The sequence below is a fragment of the Petaurus breviceps genome, unplaced genomic scaffold, assembly GCF_028583685.1.
Source record: "Petaurus breviceps papuanus isolate PSGF00001 unplaced genomic scaffold, PetGlider_PUasm1.0 189, whole genome shotgun sequence".
In the NCBI taxonomy this organism is placed as follows: domain Eukaryota; kingdom Metazoa; phylum Chordata; class Mammalia; order Diprotodontia; family Petauridae; genus Petaurus; species Petaurus breviceps.
In genome coordinates, this window is record NW_027185809.1 from 32,311,963 (window position 1) to 32,329,777 (window position 17,815).

Here is a 17,815-nt window from a genome sequence, read left to right on the forward strand (position 1 = left end):
GAGAGAGACAGAGACAAAGAGAAGAGAGAAAGGGAGAAAGAGGAGGAGAAGGAGGGAGACAGAGACAAAGAGAAGAGTGGGGGCAGAGAGAGAAAGGGAGAAAGAAGAGAGAGACAGAGAGACAGAGAAAGAGAAGAGAGAGAAAGGGAGAGAGAGAAGAAGGGAGACACAGAGAAAGAGAAAAAAGGAAAGAGAAGGAAAGAGTAGACACAAATTCAGAGAGATAACCAGAGCCAGACAGCCAGAGAGAGATTGAATACTTAAAAACTAACAAGAAAATCCCAACCATCAAGGAGTTTATTCTAATGAAAGAAGATGAAACATTAAAAGGAGCTGGAAAAGTGAAAGGGGTTGGAGAGGGTACAAAGCTGTGCAAGAGAGGAGGTGAGGCTGTTGTTAAGGAAATGAAGTCCATAAGTGAGTTGAGCAGAGAGTGAAGTGAGCATGGCTGAGACCCCTCATGAAATGGTGGTCCAGCACACCTAGGAGGGGCTTAGGTCACCGGAACAATGAAAGTCCAGAAGTCTCTAATTCTATCACTGGCTTTTGGGTCCACCAGAGTGTTCATTGCCACTGACCTACCCTGTTCCTCAGTTATCCCATTTGATAGAATGAAATAGTCAATAGTATATACTTCATAGGCATTATATATGTATACACACATACATACATATGCATATATGTACATATATATGTGTATATATATTATATTATTTGAAAAGATGGTTGACTGCTTAAGTATGACAGGGACCCAGGAACACACTATAAAGAGGCCACGCCCAAGGCTAAGGTAAGAGGTCAAGTGGTGCCCTGGTCCCAGGGCACGATAAGAAGAAAATGTGCAACATGTAAAAACTGGTTACAGGACAAAGACTTCTGTTCAGTTTTCTATTTGATTATTAGCTGGTCAGTGTGGCATAAACCCTTGAATTGGGACCATAATTATGGGGAGAAAAAATTTTTGTTTGGATTTTAGATCTCCTTAGTCAACCCCCAGGCTAAGGGCCTAGACTTGTGATTCCTAGAAGAGACTGTGGGATGAAGAAACTCCTTTTACTGATGTAGGCTGGCACCTTCTCTGCAACCTATAGTCTTAGAGCATCAAGAAATTAAGTGACTTGCCTAGGGTCACAGAATCAATTATGTGCTGAAGGCAGGATTTAATCCCTGGTCTTTTTGGCTTGGAGACCAGATATCTATCCATGATCCCACAACTGCTTATAAAAAAAAGAAAATAAACTGAACACCCAATGAGATAGCACAGAGTAGGTGCCAATATCTTAACCATCTCTTCATAACAAAGCTGACTAAGACTTCTTCCATCCTTATCAAGGAAAGCTGTTAACCTCTTCTCTCATAAAACACAACCAACACTCAGTAGAGAAAATCCACACTCTTGAAAATCCACATTCATGTGAAAAGAAAGGTTCAATCTTTAAGCTACTAACTTTCTCCATTTTCTCCTGTAAGAAGACATGAATTCTAAGATTCTTGTCCTTTCTGGTAAGGGGAACTTTAAGGTATTTAAGGTGCTGCAGAGGGTAGAGAGCTAAGCCTGGAATCAGGAAGACCTGGGTTCAAATCTGACCCCAAACACTGTGTGTCCCTGGGCAAGTTACTTAACCTCTGGTTGCCTCAGTTTCTTTATATTTAAAATGGAGCTAATAATAGCACCTACTTACCAGGATTGTCATGAGGATCAAATGAGATAATTGTAAAGTGCTTGGCATATTGTTGTTGTTGTTTTTGTTCAGTCATCTCTTTATGACCACATTTGGGGTTTTCTTGGCAAAATTAATGGAGTAGTTTGCCATTTCTTCTCCAGCTTATTTAAGCACTATATAAATGGCAGTTAGGTGGTGCAGAGGATAGAGTGCAAGGTCTGGAGTCAGGAAGACATGAGTTCAAATCCAACCTCAAACACTTAATAGCTGCGTTGACCCTGGACAAGTCATTTAACCCTGTTTGCTTCAGTTTCCTCAACTGTAAAATGAACTAGAGAAGGAAATAGCAAATCACTTTGCCAAGAAAACCCCAAATGGGGTCACAAAGAGTTGGACATGACTGGAAACAACATTACTATTATTAGTTAAGCAGACCTGAGTAATCACTTGTAGCATAGATGAGATCACCTCTGAGGGACCTCCCAGTTCTGGGATTTTGTGATTCTAACTGTATGGCTTAATGGAAGAAGCACTAGACTGGAGGTCAAGAGACGAAGGTCATTGCTGGGTGAACTTGGGGATTCCACTTAGCCAATCAAGTGAATTTACTCTCCTTACTTGAGTGTATGATGGAAGGCTAGGGTCTCTAGGGAACCTACAATTTTTGACCTTTTGGAATATTAAAACGGTACACTTAAATCCTTTTAATAGATTTATGATTTCAGTGATGCGAATTAGAACCCATCCATGCCAGCCCTATAAGTTCATCATAGAATCCATTTAAATTGCTTGGGAACCTTGCTTTTTCTTAGCAAAGTAAGGATGCCAATGGACCACACAGGCTATTCATTGGTAAGCCAATTTCATCATGTGACCAGCCCATCTTTTTTGCTTTTATGTTTTTTGATGGCATGCTTAGCTTTATTCCTCCTTTAAAATTTCCTGTTGGTATTGTCCTGTGGGCTACTTGCCCTTCCATAGTCATTTGGGGATACTCATTTTCAACTTTTTTTCAGATTAGCATTTCCATGTCTTATAGCCACACAACAATCAACCATAGCTGATCTACCCAGTTCTTTTGATGAACGTGTCACCCTGACCTGAAATTTTTTTTTCTTCTGGTCCTACATTTCATAAGACCATAGATTTAGATCTGGAAGGAAACTTAGAGGTCACCTAAATCCCTCATTTAACAGATGAAGAAACTGACGTCCAGAGAAGTTAAGCAATTTGCCTGAGATCAGGCAGGTGAAAGATGTAGGATTTCAACCTAAGTATGCTTATTCCAAAGACAGTTTTCTTGCCATTAGACTACTGCTTCTCTGATGACATCTTCACACTATTTTCTCTATGCAATTCTTCACTAGTAATATGTCAGGGCTTGACTGAACTTACCATGTGCCTTTTCATTGACTTTTGGGTGATCCTTGACTTCAATTGTTCAGAAACTGTAGTTTTCAGTGGATTTCAGTACTAAAATGTCACTGGAAGACTTTTGGTGCCAAGAGAAGGTGGTCCTATCCCAAGTATAGGTTTACCTAGGAGGCCATGAATTCATAAACCTCTCCCTGATCCTCCAGGGCTCAGAAAGCCATCTTTGAACTTCGAGGCCAGCAGAAAGAAGAGGTCCAGAGGGACAAGGATAACCCTTCCAGTATAGCCACTGAGATCTAGCCTAGCAGTCAATTAAGAAAAATCTGATCTGAAGCAGGCAGAGAATCTCTGTGCTTTGACTAAAGTGGGGGTGGGGGTGGAGGACCCCTACATCACACATACCCAAGTACCACAGTACTCTAAGGTCGATAAACTCCTTCCTCACAACCACCCCCGAGGTTGGTAATTTAATTGTTATTAGCCCCATTTCACTGGTTCAGAAGCCCAGCCTCAGGGAGAGGTCAAATGATTTGTCTGAAGTCATTTTCTCATACTGGTAAACAACAAATCGCAGGCCCAGACATGAATACAGGTCTTTGGTCTTCAAGTCCAATCACTGTTCTGTGGTGTTTTCATATTACTTCACTATCTATTCCTTTGTTGATCTGATGTTTCTGTTCCACTGAGGCTTCAGTGGAAAGAACACTGGATTGGGGGGTTGGAGAACCTGGGCTCAAATTCCAGTTACTCCTCCTTTGGGACCTTAGGCAAGTTGATTAATCTCTCTGGGCCTTGGTTTCCTCATTTGTAAAATAAGGGGATCAGACTAGATAATCTCTAAACTCCCTTGCACTCCTAATCTAAGATCCTTTGTATTAGTTATGCTGTCTCTTATAGATTATAAGCTGATAGAGGGCAGGGCCAGTGTCTATATAATTTTTTTTTAATGGAGTCTAATATTGTTCCATGCCAAACCAGACCTTTGATTGGGGAGTAAAAACAAGGGTTGCCAATCTCTAGGGAAACCAATTGAAACTATATACTCCAGGCATTTTCCCAGCCACAATCTCTACTTCCATCAGCTTACACTTGTCCATGTGCCCAGGAAGACCAAAAAATGTAGGAGAGTTGATTTATTGTAGCATCATAGATTTAGAACTAGAAGGTGCCTTAGAAACCATCTAGTTCAATTCTCTCTCTTATCTTACAGAAGAGGAAGCAGCAGCCCAGAAAAATCATATGACTAGTCAGAAGACATAGGCATCCAGGTGGTGCAGTGGACAGAGGACTAGTCCTGGAGTCAAGAAGATCTAAGTGCAAATTCAGCCTCGCATCTTAGCTGGGTGACCTTGGTCAAGTCACTTAACCACTGTTTGCCTCAGTTTCCTCATCTATAAAACAAGGATGAAGAATAGACCCTACCTCACAGGGTTGTTGTGATTTCGATAATGTGATAATATTTGTAAAGGGCTTAACACAGTGAGTGCCTGGCACATAGTAGGCATGATATAAAAGTTAGCTATTATTATCATTTTTAATAAATAGCGGAGCTAGGCTTCAAACACATGTCCTCTTACTTCAGGGATCTTTCAATTCAGTCCAATTTAATCTAATTCAACAAAATTTATTAAGCCCCTACTAAGTACAAGGAGACACTGTGTCAGGTGCTCAGGCTACAGAAACAAAAATGAAATCTGTTCTGCCTTCCAAGTAGTTTATATTCCACAGGGGGGAAACACAGGATACAAAATGGATACATGTAAAGTATATATAAATACTGAAATAAAGTAAATTAAAGAAATATAAACTTAAATAAAAGTAAGTATAAAGAGGAAGAGAATAAAGGGGAAGGGAATTAGCATGTATGTAACACCTAATATGTGCTAGGCCCTGGGCTAGTCACTTTATAAATATTATCTCCTCTTATTCTCATAACAACCCTGCAAGGTAGGTGCTATTTTTATCCCTCTCTTAATGAAACTGAAGCAGACAGAAGTTAAATGACTTGCCCAACATCTTACGGGTAGTAAATTTGTCCTGAGGCTGAATTTGAACTTTTGTCTATCCTAAACTCCAGGCCCAGTGCTCTATCTACCATGCCACCTAAGCTGCCTTTTTTTGGTTGCTGTTCAGCTGTTTCAGTCATGTCTGACATTCTGTGACAAGGATATAGGAGTGCTTTGTCATTTCCTTCTCTGTCTCATTTTACAGATGAGGAATTGAAGCAAACAGGGTTAAGTGATTTGCTCAGGGTCACATAGCTAATAAGTGTTTGAGGCCAGATTTAACTCAGGAAGATGAAAGTGACAATAACTAGTTGAGGGATGGATTAGAAATGGGGCTGCTACCGTGTTTCCCCGATAATAAGACACTGTCTTATTAAATTTTTTGGACAGAAAAACACCAGAGGGCTTATTTTCAGGGGAGGGCTTATTTTAATGAACATTGACAGCAATTTTAATAAACAGGTAAATGTGAACAAAAAAATGTACCTTTATTCAATAAGCAAATCACTGGGGAAGAACAGGATGACACGCTCACTGCTGCAGCCCTGATTGGATGCAGCTCGGAGCGCAGCGTGCGTTTCACCCGGGGGGGGGGGACGGTGCATACAGAGGGTACCGTAATGTAGCGTGTAGCGCAGGGGATCACCTTCACTACAGTAGCAATCTCAATAGGGCTTATTTTCAGGGGAGGGCTTCTTACACAGTAAGGGGAGGGCTTATTTTTGGGATAGGTCTTATTATCGGGGAAACACGGTAGGTGACTCAGTGGATAGAGTACAAGGTCTAGGGTCAGGAAGACTCATCTCCCTGAGTTCAAATCCAGCTGAAGATACTTAGTTGACTGGGCAAATCACTTAGTGACTGGGCAAGTCACTTAGTCCTATTTGCCTCAGTTTCCTCATCTATAAAATAAGCTGGAGAAGGAAATGGAAAATCCTTCTGGTATCTTTGTTAAGAAACCCCCAAACGGGGTCACAAAGAGTCAGACGTGACTGAAAAATGACTGAATAACAACAAAAAGATCAGGAAAGGTCTCTGGTTCCATCTGAATTGTGACTCAAAGGAAGCCAAGAATTCTATGAGGTTGTGTGTGTGTTGTACACACTTGCACATGGATGTGGGTGAAATCCAGACACGGGATACCATCTCTATAAAGCCCTGGAAGCAAGAGATGGAACCTTGAGCTCCTTGCTGGATTGAATTGGAGGAGTGGTTCACTTTCTCTGGCCTTAATCACCTCCGATGATATGAATATCTGCTTTATCTGCTTGACAAGAATGTTGGCAGGATGAAATTTAAAAAAATGAATCCTAGAGTGCTTTTAAAAACATAAAGCGATGAAAATATCAGTTCGATGGTAAGATCTCTGGATTTAGAATCCAGAAGGTTTGGGTTGCTACTACCCCCATGACCTTGGGCAAGCCATTTAACTACAAATGTGGTTTTTTCTTCTGTAAAATTGAAGATTTGAACTTGATGAGAGACCTTCCATGTCTAAATCTATGATCCTATAAATATAAGGGCTTATTCTTATTCTGGTTAATGGAATAATTATTCTTAGTTTCTTCCAGGTTTCCCTGTCATTTCCTATCCACAATCTTATTGGTCTAGCTTACCCTTGTGGTACCCCCAAATGACCAGGAGCTTAAGGAATAGTCACCATTGACATTCAGCATCTGCCCAGATGAAAACTTTTCTCTAACCTTAAACACTCATAGGAAATTGAAGTATGCATAGAGCCAAATTGGTCTGGAGCTGAGGATATGATCTAAGTTGAATTGCTTTTATACAAATGTTAAGTAGTGGAACATGCTGAACCTGGTTGAACCTAATTAAAATGCTGTGGCCTGTTTAATGTTTATGTTCAATGTCTGTGAGGTTGGAATGTTTAAGTTCGTATAAAAAATGTGTGTGTGCAAATTAAATAATTGGCAGGAGCTGGGTTGCTAATTCAAAAATGAAATGTATGCTAGGATGACAGCATCACTAATAGCTGGCTTAGACTTGCAGTGTGTAATACACCCATGGTCCTAGCTCAGTTGTGGTAGTGGTAGTAGTAGTAGTAGAAGTAGTGGTGGTAGTAGTAGTGGTAGTGATGATGATCATATAATTGATATCATATCACTTGTCTTCTCAATGGGTGAGGAAGGGGTTGGAAGGAGGGAAAGAATGTGGGACTCATTTTTTTAAAGTATGTTAAAAATAAATGATAATTTTTAAAAAGTAGTAGTGATGATAATAATTTCTGTTTGTAGTAGCTTCAGTAAGAGCATAGAAGAAATAGAACAAATTGCTTGTCAAAATCTCTTGACCTGCAGGCAAAAAAAGGAAGAGCAACGACTTCAGAAAGGTTGTTCAGAAAAAAACTACCCAGCAAGATGGAGTCTGTGGCACCTGGTTCATTACTGGCCATTTCCTTATTGGTGTCAGATGTTCCAGGTTCTCCAATAACCTTCAAACATGGCTGAAGACATGCTAGACCTATCAAGGGAATGTGACAGGATGTGCCCTGTTGGCTTCCATTCCTAGAGGAAGAAGTAAGAGCAGTGCATAAGGTGCCGCTCTCAGCGGGAATAGCCCAATCTCTGCTCACCCCAGTTGACTCTAAATCATCTTTGCTATTGCTCTGCATCTTTGTACTGTAAAGGCTGGAAGAGAACTCAATGCTAGTGACCCTGGCTGCTTCTCTACTACTGGGTCCCACTGGCTGTGCAGAGCCTTGGTGTGGGTAGAAATGCTATTGTATTCTTTTGGCTGAAAAGCCATTTCCTACTTCTTCCTGACCTCCAGAAATAAGCTTCATTGCTTTCCTCACTGGGCTAACAATTACCTTGTTTGAGGCCTGTGAGGCAGATTGTTAATTCAATAAGGTTGAGTACCTGAGACAGCCACAAAATTGAATGATTTCCAGCCCACAGGCCAGGACTATGTTTATGATGCCAGGCCACTTGGCAGTTTCCATTTGGGCAGGCTGCTTCCTCTCTGTCTCTGACTTTTTAGAATTGCAGAGAGTCCCATTTCTCCCACAGTCAGGTTGGTCTCACCCTTACCCATAGGTGAGGGTAGAGCAGTTCCTTCCTTCCTTGATATAAATTGAAGGATTACCTTTCCTCTCATCTCCTGTCTTCCAACTAGTGTTTAACAGATTTATTACATTGGGTTAAGGTACTAATTTCATGAAAATGTAAATAATAGTAATATTAATAATAACAACAGCTAACATTTGCAGAGTGTTTTAAAATTTACAAAGCACTTTACATATATCAAATAATTTCATACAGTGGAGTGGTGACACAGTCAGTGTTGTTTGTTAGCCATCAATATTTTAGTATGAATTCATTTCTTGGCTCTTTCCCAATGTTGCTACCTAGTCATGAGTAGGCTATTTGGAGGGTTTGGAAGAATGTAAAAGAAGGGAGAGTTGTGGGAGTTTGGGGAAAGTTGTAGGTAGAATGTTATAGCTATGGAGGCCACAGAGGTACAGAATGATAATTAGCAATTTCTTTTCCTGGGGCAAGTGATTGGGATGGGCATAGGTAGGTTCACCTGGTTTTCAGTCCTGGGACCTTATGAAATTTCTGTTGTTGTTTGTCCTTAGTTTTCAAAGAGAACCAGTGACATCATCAGGTGAGGTCTTGACTTGTATGTAAATTGGATTTAAGTGAGGCAGAGTTATAGAAATTCATCAGCCTCACTTTCTCTTCCAGAGTCATATAAAGCTAATAGCAAGACAAAAGTCAAGAACAAAAGAACGGGAAATGGCCATGGATGCAGTGGATGACCTTGGTGTCTTCTATGTCTGACCAAGCTCTAAGCACACCAAAGTGCCTCCTTTGGTCTCTTTCATGGCAATTGGAGTAAATTGTTCTTATCTGTCCATTCTACTGGGGAAATTCTTGGGGTAGATACCCCTCAGCTCACTGACAGATTTGAGTTCCATCAGTTACCTTTGATCTGGTTAAGCCCATCTGCTGAGATGATTTTCCTGGAGTGTGGTTGCTTGGCATGGTAGAGCTTCTTGGAGCCATAGCTGAGAGTTGAATGCCTGGTAGACACCAAAGGTAGATGAGCAGCCCTGAAAAGTGCTTGTCAAATCCTTACACAAGATATGCCAGACCTCCTTGAATAATTTTGAAGAGTAAGTGCCTCAAGAAGAAGTGTTATTATTGCCACTATGCAGGGGAGTAGAATGGGATTAACATAATATCTCCCAAAATGATGATGTTGATGCCTTCTCAATTTCTCGCCTTAGAGTTCTGACTGGGTATCTGGGAAATAGAATTTGGCACAAAGTAAGTATCAGACACTGAAAGTAGTGGAGAAAGGGCCCCTGGAAGAGTATTTGGCAATGTTGCTGGGGGGTCAGCTTTGCCCATGGCCAGCCCCCAGGCCAACGATTCCCAACCTGGGATATGTCATGAATGATATAAGAAATTTGTCAGGGGGACACAGAAAACACATGCTAAGTAATTATATCATCTTAATACTCAAGAAACTCTAAATTGATTGCTAGTCAATTAAGAAAAGAAAAATTATTGAAGAAGAAAAATTATTTTATTCCTTATGTGTGTATTCATTGCAAACTCTAGCATTTATTTTTTAATGTTAAATAGCAGGTATTGGGAAGGATTAATGAAAATTGAGGGTTGCAGCAATAGAAGGAGTTTGAGAACCACTTCCCTAAGCAAATGCCTGACAGCCCCCTCAGGGTGACTTGCCAGGCTGCCCAACTTGCCAACATGCTTGGGCACTGCCCACTCAGCTTACCTATCCCTCATTCTATAGCACATTGGAGGAGAGGAGAAAATGGAAAGGAAGCCATATAAGCTTTGATGTGTGATCCTTCAATACTCAAGAGGGAGCCCTTGCTTCTTGGGGGTTCTTTGATCCTGGGTCACCTTCCTTTCACATTTTCTCCCAGGCCAGATTCATGCCCCAGGCTGCTTTTTTTTTTTTTTTCTGACCCCACTCCTTTGGAACATTGCTTATGGCCAAACTCCAGAGAAAGGAAAGTTGGTCTCCTTGGGAATTGGATGTTGATTCACTTTCTCTAGGAAGTCTAAATTCATCTCCAGGACCTTGACTGAAGAGCCCCAAAGAGAAAGGCTGGCCAGAAGAGTCCCTCTTCTGGATTCCAACCCTCTGGAAGGTTGTACAGTTGCCACAGACATCTTGGCCTTGTTCCACTTCGAGAGAGTTAGGGAGCTGTGAAAAATGACAAGCTTGGAGCCAATGCATTTTTTAGTAGACCATACAGCCTATTAAAGGTTGAATTCCTTCTAGTGGTCACATCCTGGATTAGCTGGTTTGGAGGCAGACAAAGGTCCTTTGATGGAAAGTGGAACCTGGAGGAGAAGGGAATATGTTCCTAATGTGGCCAACTCGCCTTCTGGCTTGTATCAATAAATTTCTCCATGGCCCTTTTAAAATAAAACAGCGTTAATGTACAGCCACAGAGCTAAAAGGAGTTGTACGTTGCACTTTCTCTGGTACCTTTAACTCTTGGATCAGATCAACTCTAGGCAAAGCCATGGAGTGGTCAACTCTTGGTGGCTTCCAATTCTTATTTTTGAGCTCATTTTCCTCTCCCTCTAGTACCCCAGGATTTTCAGTGTTCATCCCCACCACCACCTGTGAAGGAGGAAAGTATTTGATATAAGTATTCACATAGCAACTTTTGGAACTTAGTTTAAGGTAATCTTTAATTCAGAAGAATGAATCAGTAATGGTGAAATTGAAGGCATTGGCGGCAGGCAGTGGGACTTTCCTGAGACACGTCAAATTGTACTCTGTAGAGAAGATTGACTTCTCTTCCTAAATATCAAGCTGGCTATGCTCTTAAAGATAATCTTTCTCCTTTTCTTCCTATCCCTCCATGAAGAAAGGAGACAAAAAATCAGTTCAAGCTGTCAAGTATAATCAGTTCAAGTCAATTCATTCAATTTAATGGGTGTTTATTAAATGCCTGTTATGTTCCAGGCACTGAGAATCCAAAGACAAAAAATCCAAATAGTTCTTGAACTCAAAGAAGAGGCATTTTACTGGGTGGGTGGAGGAGATGACTGATAGTAACATGTAAATAAAAACAAAAATATTCAATATAAATAAAATAGTCATTTTGGGGAGGGACTAACACCTGGTCTTAGTCAGAAAGTGCCTCATACAGGAAGTGGCAATGAGCCTTGAAGAGAATTGGGGATTCCAAGAGGCAGAGATTAGAAGTAAGAGTATTCTAGGGGATAGGGTTAGTTTGTGCAAAGGCAGGTGGCTAGATTAAGAATCTCTGATGACTTTTGGTTAATGGACCTATGTTCGAAGATCTTATTTATGTGATATTGGAGAAACAAATCATTTAGGAAGTAAGCTTCAACAGGAGAACAGGCCCTTTCCCCCACATGATCTGAAACAGATCAATGGCCCTATATCAGGGTGCTGAATCAAGCTATAGGTGACTCCCTCTCTTGAATTTCATGGATTTATCCCATTGACTTCTCTAATGAACACCTACTCATCCTTTACAGGTAATGGTGGCAGCTGTAAGTCTTTTTGGAGGGGGAAAGACAGGGTAATTGGGGTTAAGTGACTTGCCCAAAGTCACACAGCTAGTAAGTGTTAAGTGTCTGAGGCTAGATTTGAACTCATGTATTCCTGACTCCAGGGCTGGTGCTCTATTCACTGCACCACCTATCTGCCCCAGCTGTAAGTCTTAAGAGTTTCTAGAACTCAGGTCTCATGTCTTCCTCTTCAACATGCAACCTAATACTTTCTATCTGGATCATTTCAGGCGATAGGAGTCATATGCACTGAGCCTACACCATTTTAAGAGGTAATGGCTTATCACTGATCAGGTATAGATTGACTGAATTGATCAGCAACAATTCAATTGAACTGGTCAGACAGTTAAAGTTAACTAGATAGACCACCGTTTTGAGCCTTTTAGTGATTTGGGTGGCACTTAAATGTTGGACTTTGAAGTTTGTAATGAGTTATTATATTTGAAGCTCTCTGTAATACTGTAAGTTTGACACTGTAAGTATTATTATCCCCATTTTACAGGTAGCACCAAGGGTACCTCTCTGTCACATGTGGGTCCCCTCGAATAGCTATCTTAGGTTCAGTGAGGCCTCTAATATTAGTGACCCATACTTATTGAGCACTACCTTCTCATCCTAGTCCTCCTCTTTTAAAGTACAGATACCTTTAGAGTATAAAAGATTACATGTGTGAATGCATCAATCTACTAAAAATCATAGCTCATCAGCTTCTACCCATATATTTGCATTTTTCCAGCCAGTCAGAAGACACAATTAGTTCAAAGCAAAGGCATTTAATAAAATAGCATAGTAAGTAACAAGAGAACATCTAATATTTCCCCTATTCTCATAAAACAGGGAAACACCTTCCCACAAATATATAGGCCATCCCTGGGAAAAGTAGGCAATCAAAGGAATCACAAATGGGGGGACACACATAGGGAATTTGTGTGACTCAGACACACCTATGGAGAGTCAACTCACACCTTTAAAGCTTAAGGACCACTTGTGTCTTCAAGTGGTATCATCATGATGCTTTCATTGAGTCTACTTCCTACCTACTGTAGCATTTCCAGTGGGTACACTGGTCATATAGTGACTATTGGGTATATGGCATTGCTCTCCTCTGTCTCTTGTAAGGGCAGGCTGAAAATTCTTTAGTCATATCACTATATCCAGTTAAAAAAATACAGGAAAATATTCCCCAAGCTAAATTGCTTCTTTTCTTTTTGTTCTCATGTCTTGGGCTAGGAGCCTTTGTCCCAGACAACTATCTGACTTAGGGCTAGAAATTCCAAAGCTTCTCTTTGGCTTGGCATCAAAATGAATATGAACCAGAATGAAGGCAAGCAAAGGAAGCAAGGTCATTGTTCCCTGCCCAGAATTACTGTCTTTATTATATAAATCTGTAAGTAGCAAAATCCCCTACCTTTGGTGCTATATTTTGGTAGGAAGGCAGGTAATAAGCATTAATTAAATGATTACTGTGTGTCAGGGACTGTGATAAGCTGACAATACAAATACAAGCAAAAATAAAAATAGTCTTACCCTCAAGGAAGTAAAACAAGCATTTAATAAACACTATGTGCCAGGCGCTGTGCAAAATACTTCATGAATTTTATCCCATTTGATCCTCACAACAATCCTGCAAGGTAGGTACTAGTATTATCTTCATTTTATAGTCAAGAAAACTGAGGCAGACAAAAGTTAAGTGACTTGCCCAGGGTCACTTAGTGACTTAGCTACTAAGTATCTACAGTTAGATTTGAAATTAAGTTTTCCTTGACTTTATACCTAGTGTTCTATCCATTGCACCACCTAGCTTCCTAATGGGAGAAGACAAAACATGAAAAAGAGCTGGAAATGGTGAGAGATAGAGGGAGGGGAGAAAGTACCCCCAAGCGGACATGGTGGCAGTCTGGAGAGTGAGAATCACAGCTGAGTTGGGAATGAAGCATGGATGGCTTAGGTTCATCCTCCAAATAGAGGCCCTGGAATGAACTCACCAATGGGAGAAGGGGCTGGTATGGTAGAAAGATGTTCCAGCCTAAGAAGGCAACTGAGAAATGTTGGCAAAGTCTGGATTTTTAGACACTCAGTCGAGAGGGGAATGGGGGGGGTGTAGAAAAAATTGCTGTGTCCCTATATACAAATAAGGAAGCTGAGACTTAAAAAAAGTAAGCAAATTGCTATTATTACATAGCTAAGAAGTATGAGAGACAGGATTTGAATACAGTTTCTTCCAACTCCGGGTCTAATGGTCTTTGTAATATAACACACAGCATGAACAAAATGTTTACATGAGCAAACATTCAGTGAAATGTGAATCACTGGCTTACAAATTTGCCAAGTTTGATCAGGCACAACCTTATTTCATCACCATCTCTACTGAAGTGCAGATAAGGTAGATTTTTGTCATCCCCAAGGTCTACCCTGGGAGAAAGTCAGGTACCTCATGGAAGGCATGAGCTCTTACCAACCATTATTCACTAAGCTATTTCTATACCACAGCAATGGGGCCATCTTCAGTTGTCCTGATCTGTATCTTCAAATAGACCACATGACTCCAGAGGAGAAAGTGAGGTTGGTGACCTTACACAGCTCTTCCTTACTTAAATTCAATTCTCTTGCAGTGATGGCATCATCTTTCTGACATCATGGTCCTCTCAAAGAACAAAGGACAAATAACAACACTATAGCAAGAGAATAATTCCAGAACCAGGTTGAAGGCTTCAGAGATTCTAGACCAAGCATGGGTGTGACCTACTGCCTAACCCCTCAAGGGGAGAGAATTTTGAGTAAAAGTACTATTTCACGGCTTCAGCTTTCATTCATATGTATCTTTTCTTTTCCCTTCCCCTCTCTCCCTCACTCTTGGCAGAAGAACAGGGTCTAGCAACTTGACCCTTACTTTCTTGTTCTTAACTCTTGTTCTATGCACCAGCATTGAAGTGTCTCCATTAGGCAGGATAGTAATCCATCTGCCTACAAATGTAGAAACAGCAGCCATGACAAATCCATAGGTAATCTGAAAGTAAGGAAATGGCCCCAGGTAGGAATTGAGCTTCCCAACAGGGATTCTTTAGCCCTTTCACTGCCTTTCACTTCCAACCAAAGATATCCATTAAAATTCCCTAGATGCCCAAGAAAAATTGGAAAGTGTCTTGCCCTATCCCAACACCCTCACCCTATCAAAAGCTGGGCCTCCCTTAATGGGACAGCTATACTTGGGAGCCATCCCCAGTCATCCTGACCTATGTCTTACCACTGGACTTTAATGATTCTGGAAGAGAGAGTGAGGCTGATGACTTTACATAGCCCTGCCTCACTTAAATCCAATTCACTTCCAAGTCAAGACATCACCCTCCTGATGTCATTGGTTCTCTTTGAGAATGAAGGATGAGTAACAAAGAAGGAGCTACACCTATATTATTAAAACACTGGAAGCCTAGAATTTAAAAATAACTCAGAGGATCAAGCTATGTCAATGCAATTTGGTGCAATGCATTTCTTTTTAATCCATAAAGTGGAGATCATAGGAAGATAATTTTTATTTCAAAGTTTTATAAATGCATCAGTTGATGTTCTTGGTCCTTCTAGTGTTAATTCAGTTGCTGCTACCTGCCAGCACAACCCTTGGTTAAAGGGAAAAATGTAATAAAATCAAGCCAGTTGTGTTGTCTACACAACAGCAAATTAAATGAGTTTAAGTGACTTCCAGGATGACATAACTAGTACCTGAGTCAGGACCTCAACTTAGATCTTCTTGACTCTAAGTCAGCCAGTAAGTCAAAACTGGCTGGATTGAAGTGAGTCATAAAACCTTAGAACTAGAAGACTTAGACTTTAGGAAATTATCAGGACTTGAAGGTCTGGGGGTCAAGTTGGTGGAATTTGGGAAAGGAGATCATATTCAAGGTAACTGAAAAATGGAGTTTGCTAAAGAATAGGGGCCAATGGACTAGTAAGGGAAATAGCATGGCTTAGACCAGAATGCAAGGGTTTTGAGGTTATGGAGAAAGGAAAATAACCTGGAGTCTGGATTTTTGGGTAGATGGAAGGAAAGTGCTAACTAGGTGAAGGATTGGTCCCTGTGTGTATAAGCATGTGGGTGGGAAGAGAATGAGAAACCTTAAAAAAAAAAAAGAAAGAAAGTAATGCATAGACTTTGGATGTTTTTATTGGCAACATCCCTGTAACCTCACCTCATTAGACTACATCATGAATTTATTAACAAGTTAGATATTACACCTTCATCTGTGCAGCCACATCTCTCAAGACACCTCTGGAATCTTGGGGAATCATGCTCTGCTCATTTAAGGAGAAAACTGAAACAGCCCACAGATTTTCAGGGCAAATCAGAGCTGTGAGGAGGTCCTCCTCAGGGGCCCAAGATCCCCAATGACTGGGTTAGGGACATGACCCAGTCTCATTAATACAGGAAGGAATATGTTCCAAACTTGGGGAAAAATTTATATGAAGACTGGTTTCAGTTTTAAGTTTCTAATGTAAGAGTGCTTTCTCAAAAAAAAAAAATAAGAGAAAGAAAATGGGAGTCCAACGTAATTCAGGATCTTTACAGTCAATCTTTTTGAATGAAAATCACATATAGTAAAACTTTGACTACCTGGAAGCCTTGGGGAAAACACCATTCTGGATAACTGGATAAATGAGTTTACCTCTTTAAATGTCAACATTTTTATTCTTTCAACCACTTAAAATTGAATTCTTTCTAAAATATATCACATATTTCCCTGAACTTTAAAGAACAAACTGAACATAACTTTTTCCTGATGACTTAGGTAATCCTTGTGAAGCTTATTATATTGGGCTTTAATACATTGAGGCCCTTAGGGCCTTTTGAATTGGGTAGAGCTTTTTTTGCGGACCAGGACTGCAGTACTTTATGACTTCTCTGTCTGCCTTTTTTTTTTTTTTAAGCAATTGGGGTTAAATAACTTGTTCAAGGTTACTTGGCCAGGTTTTTTGTGTGGGTGTTAAGTATCTGAGGCCGGAACCGATCGCAGGTCCTCCCGACTGGCCTGAGCTCTTACTCATTGTGCCACCTAGCAACCCCTCTCTGTCTGCTTTTTATAGTTTTTCTGTCTCCTCAGTCATTGTCAGTTGTTATTTCTCATTATTATTAGTATCTGGTCCTGTAGTTGCCTCTATCTCTCCATCTTTTTAGCTATTTCTAATCTGATTTGGCCTTGGAAATAAGATAATCAAGTTTGTTAGAATTGTTCATAAAGTAAGGATAAAGAGGCCTTTTGGGTTTTCCCCTTTGTTCTTGGCAATGTTCCCAATAGTTGAGGTGTTACTGTTCTTTACCTAAAAGAATTTATGTTTATTTTAAGCAAAGTTAAACTATTTTTTGAATATCCACTTTCATGATTATTTCTATCCCAAACATGGACAATAGATTATTACTACGATTTAACAGGAAAAATTACTTTAATGCTAAAGTAATAGGCTTGATTTTTCATTTCATTCTTAGTGTGCCAGTAAAAAGTACTTTTGCAGGAGCAGAAGGAATAACCTTTCTTGGCCCCATCCCATTTCCCAAGTGCACCCCTATCTGTCTGTAGCTGGAGAATGAATTGGCTGCTCTTAAAAGCAATGTTTTGGTCGATGAACCACTGATGTCCAAATGAATATTTAAAGCAAGGGTCCTCAACCTTTTTAAGCCTTAACAAGGGAGCATGAGGGAAGTGAGATGATCTGAATAAACACTGAAGTCTAAAAGGGGAGTAGCTATGTCCCCCTCCTATCTTTTTCTCCTCTGGGAATTCTAGCAAATCAGGCATAATGGAAACAGATGGTAATGGGGGTAACCTGACAGGTAAAGAAACCCCTCAGAGGCAAAAGAAGATAGAAAAACATGCCTAGAGGACCTCTGGTGGACTGTAAGCCCCCTCTCTGGTTCCATGTCTGCTCCAACATTATAATTTAGAATAATAACTTACATTTCTATTAAGGTATACAAAGAGTTTTCCTCAGAACAACTCTGGGGTAGGTAAAGTAAGTATTATTATTATTCCCATTTTGTAGGTGAACAACTGGAGTATAGTTAAATGAGTTTGTAGATCTCAAAAGTAGGCTTTGGATTCAGGTTTTTTCATTGGACATCTGGAGCTTTCCTACTCAATATTCCATAGCTTGCCTATAGGTGCTGTCTTCATCAATAAAGCATTAAGCACTCTAAGTGTCTATTTGGTGCTGTGCTTTATACTCTGTA

At 40.3% G+C, this 17,815-nt stretch overlaps 1 non-coding gene across 1 annotated transcript; it reads right to left on the reverse strand.

Moving 5' to 3' along the window:
- Positions 1-1,231: 1,231 nt before the first annotated feature.
- Positions 1,232-1,365, reverse strand: LOC138164514 (U6atac minor spliceosomal RNA). The gene has a single exon (XR_011169095.1). It is a non-coding gene; the product is annotated as a U6atac minor spliceosomal RNA (small nuclear RNA).
- Positions 1,366-17,815: the final 16,450 nt, after the last annotated feature.